Source organism: Thermobia domestica, chromosome 17 (genome assembly GCF_964235325.1).
Source record: "Thermobia domestica chromosome 17, izTheDome1.hap1.1, whole genome shotgun sequence".
Classification (NCBI taxonomy): Eukaryota; Metazoa; Arthropoda; class Insecta; order Zygentoma; family Lepismatidae; genus Thermobia; species Thermobia domestica.
Window position 1 is genome coordinate 132,876,478 of NC_137470.1, and position 4,701 is coordinate 132,881,178.

Below are 4,701 nucleotides of genomic sequence, written 5' to 3' on the forward strand. Positions count from 1 at the left end.
ATAGGGTGCCGAAAACGTGAAAAAATGAACTTGAAAGGTCCATAGTTCCTCTACTACAGGACCGATCGTAGTTTGGTCAAGACATCACTGAGGAAGTAGTATGTGAACTATCCAAATATCCATCCTTCAGAACCTCCGGTACTTCATAACCATTTTTAGAGAGTCTGTTTGGGAGTACTTGATCACTCTCCACCTCTCCACTAGTTCTTCAGTGATGTCTTGACTCGATTACGATAGGTCCCATAGTAGTGGAGCTATGAACTTTCAAATTTCACTTGTTTCACGTTTTCGGCACCCTATAACTCCGAAACGGTCCACTTTTGAGCACAGGTCCATATGAACTTATTTTAATATGAGGAATCTGTTTCGAAAATATGAGGAATCTGTTTGTGATAAATTTTTGTAATACCCTGTGTATATACAGTAAAACCTATCTGTAGCGGAATCGAACGAGACTCGCAAAAATTTCCGTTAAAGATGGGTTTCCGGTTAACGAAGGTAGACCTCTGAAGAAGAAGAAGAAGAAGAAAAAACATGGACATACCAAGATAAAATAATATGCTGTACGTACCTTAGTCAATTTACAGTATTTATACTACGAGTAAATACAAGCAAAACTTACAATGTACAGAAAAAAAAAAAAAAAAAAAAACGGTACGCACGTTAACTTTATTTTTTCCATAATCAAGACTAGTTTTCTGTGCACATTACTGTATAGCTCGTAGGCTTTCTACAAACACTTTTACCTGAGAAACCGTACTAAATATATCAGAGTCATTTTTACTTAAGGCATATCCAGCATCTTAATAAGTCTTTACCCTACACTCTTCTTCCAGATGAATGCCATATTTCTCTTCTTCCTCTACGTCCTCCTCTTCTTCTTCTTCTTTGAGATTTCCCTATTATCCTCAATTAAGGCATCTACATACATCAGTTGTGTCTGTTTCGGTTTGCGCATCACTATCTGTTTCGCTGGCAACGTAGTCTATTGTATATGTGTATCTTATCTCTCAATGGATGTCTAAGAACTTTCTAAATGCTGCAATCCGGAACTTGAATTTTTCCGTTAAAAGGCACATCTTGATTTCCGTTGTGAGCGTAACGTTGTTTCCGCTTAATGAAGGAAATTTAATACGTCTTTCAATTCTATGTTCAAGGGACCGTGAAATATTCCGTTTCCCGTTTAATAAAGGATCCGTTGAAAACAGGTTTTACTGTATATATATATATTATGTTCAAAAAAAATTACACCAACTTTTAAAACATTTTAAAAGTGTGCAGGACTATCATTTCATTCATTCATTTATTTATTTTAAAAAAAATGTGATCAAAATAGTTTTATTAGGTAAATAAAGACAAATATCGTAAAACGTACTAGAAAAAGGTAAATCCTACGAACAAAACATAAGACCTGCTAACTCTGGTACAGTAATAACAGTTAAACATTAAAATAATCGTTGAGAAATGCAAACCAATTTTCTTATAATCTCCTTTGATCTTGTAATAGTTTCGCCAAATTGACGCTTTTATAAAATGTTTAGCTGACGAAACTGTCCAAGATAGTAGTTTTATAATCAAATTAGTTTACTTTGTTCAGTGATTAGTTTGTTGTTGAATAAGAGGTTAGCAGTCATTGTTTGTTCCATTTTGAGCGGAAAAAAATGAAGTTACCAGCATTAACCGTTGTCAATCTACTGCTGGAAAAAGGCTTATCTAACTCTTCTAAATGTACGTGGTTAGTTTTAATTTAAGGTTGGACATATTTGGCCAAAGGATCACTACAATGGCCAAGCATTTTGGTGATAAGTCCTTCCCATCATTACTTAAACTCAAAATGTTCCATCGTTGAAAGGAATTTTCCTGTCTGACTACTGTACCTGCATGACTTTATAAAAATTACCATAGTTGAATTCAGATTTTTTGTAATATTCATTGATACTGTGTGTATTCTTATTAGAAATGATATTACATGTATTTTCACGTGAATTTTGTTAAGAAGGAAAATCGTAGAATTGTCTTTAGAAATAATGGAATGATTGTAATTATGATTTTCAAATTGATTTACAAAATGTCGAAATTTTCTTCTTCGTATTACTTTTAGTGTGTAAGTAATATTTCCTTTTATTTCTTTGCTGACGCTAAACATGTTTTTCACTTTCTGAGATCCATCTCAGTTGACTTTGTAATTTGGGACGTTTTTGCATTTTTAGATTTTCATAATGACTGGTTGTTTAATAATATATATATTTTTGCAAATAGATATATATCTCTAGTGGAGAAAAATACATATATAGTTATATAAATATATCGTAACCGTTACAAAACTAGTCTTAAGTGTTCCATGCCCAGTGTATTTAGCTTTATCGTGGGGGATATGTGGCTGTGTCTGCGTATAATTATACATGTTAAAATGTAAGTGTATATACACTACTGCTCAAAAAGTCTTGAATATCTCGAATTTTTATTAGCATCTACTGTGATCCTATTATTTTGGCTCGAGAACTTTACCGCCCTGCATCAGCTGTACTCCTATCTTAAGCATAGAATTTGACGACAGGTCTGAGAGGTACTGCAGACGATGTGTCGAATTATAATTCTTAAAACTGAAGTCAAGAAAGGACATTCATATAGATATTACATAGAGTAAACAAAAGTTTGGAAGGCGAGGTAACTTATTAGTTTTGTTGAAAGATGTAGACATAGGAAGGCAATGTAGACAGAAATTTGAAAAAAAAAAAAAAAGTTTTCCAAATTTTGCAGGTCTCTATACCTTCTAGATATGCCGGTGTTTAAAAAACTAAAAATGCCATTCTTTCAAATTTCTGTCACGGCATTGACGCTGTATATCGACACTTATCATAGAAAATTAATATCTTTCCTCATCGTCCGCAGTCTTGTTTGTACTATGTATATTGTTATTGTTTCAATTAAAGAATTATAATTTGATATACCATCTGCAGTACCTCTCAGACCTCGAGTCAACTGTCATCAAATTGTATGCTAAAGGCAGCAGTACCTCTGATACATAGTGGTAAAGTTTTCATGTCGAAATAATAGGATCACAGTAGATGCTTATGAAAATCTGGTATGTTCAAAAGCTTTTGAGCTGTAGTATAATTATTTGAAAGAAGTCGCGACAGTCAGAATGGCACGTACCAAGCAGACAGCTAGGAAATCTACTGGAGACAAAGCTCCTAGAAAGCAGCGTGCTACCAAAGCTGCAAGGAAGAGAGCTCCAGCTACCGGTGGAATTACGTAAAAAGCCTCTTCATTACAGGCCTGGTACTGTGGCTTTGCGCGAAATTAATCGTTACCAGAAGAGCACTAAATTACTTATCCCTTCCAGCGACTCGTTCGTGAAATTGACAAGATTTCAAGACAGATCTTTGCTTCCAAAGCTCAGCTGTCATGGCTGTACAGGAGGCAAGTGAAGCTTATCGTGTAAGGTTTTTTCGAAACACCAACCTGTGTACTGTTCACGCAAAGAAGATTACAGTCATGCCTAAGGACATCCAGTTTGCACGCCGTACTAGTGGAAAACGTGCCTAAGTTTGAAGTTTTGGTAGTTTTATACATTAATGCATAATTTTTCGTTAGATGTAGCTTCCATATCCCTCATTGTTGTTATAAATTGACTAACCTTAGTCTAGTCTTATTCACTTTTGTTCTTAGTTTAATCTGTTAAAGATAAAAATAAATGCTGCATTATCACTTAACTGCGGATAAATTTAAATGATATATGTATTTAAAATTTAGAGGTTTGGACCTTCAAAATGTAATACATGCGTATTCATGGTATTCAAAATTCTTGTACGAGGGGGGAGTCCGAAAATAAGTTTCCCCAGGTGACTGTGGAGAGAGATGGGGATGCAAGACCAAAAATAGCATGTGACATTAAAGATCAGACACACCTTTATTTTTCCACATAAGTACTACGTACATTGAGACATCTGTCATACCGGTCTATAAGCTTCAAAAACCCTTTCAGAAAAAAAAATTATGACTCTGCATACGAAAGAAGCGTCGAACAGTTTCTGTGACTTGAACATTGCTTCCAAAGCGCCTGCCGCCGAGAGTCGTCTTTAAAGCCGGAAAAGATAGAATTCGCTGGATGTGAGATCAGGAATGTATGACGGCTGTCTTGTTTACTCCTTGCTGTTCGCTTTCCTGGGGAAAACGAGAGGAGAATTTATTTTCGGACCCCTCCTCTTGTGTGATTTATTAACACACAAATTTTTATTTTTTTAGTGTTACTGTTTTGCATATAAGGACAATATACTGTCAAGCTCGCTCACAATACTGTAGTAATGTGGAATATAATAAAAAAGTAAAATCGATATTTTGGTGATTTATTTATTTATTTATTGTATTTTATTGAGAATATGGCCTGGTTAATTTCGACACTTTCTATAGCAATGCAGAACAACTAGAGACAATGTATGTGTGGTATTTGATGTTGACTAAACTTAATATTTTCTTTGAGGCTGAAGGACCAGCAATATTATTTGAGAATGAAATTGATGAAGGATAAAAAGAAACGGAAGTTTACTCATACTAAAATAATTTGAATAAACATTATTCGATGTTGACGAAACGTCCTACGAGTAGCACTGTATATATAACGCTGATTTCAGCGCACTTTTACTTTGTTCACATTTGTATGTGTAAATCTCAGTGTTAAAACATATTTCCACAAATTAT

The 4,701-nt window shown here is 34.5% G+C and overlaps 1 pseudogene; it reads left to right on the plus strand.

Moving 5' to 3' along the window:
* Positions 1–142: 142 nt before the first annotated feature.
* LOC145674349 (histone H3, embryonic-like) lies at positions 143–4,356 on the plus strand (annotated as a pseudogene).
* Positions 4,357–4,701: the final 345 nt, after the last annotated feature.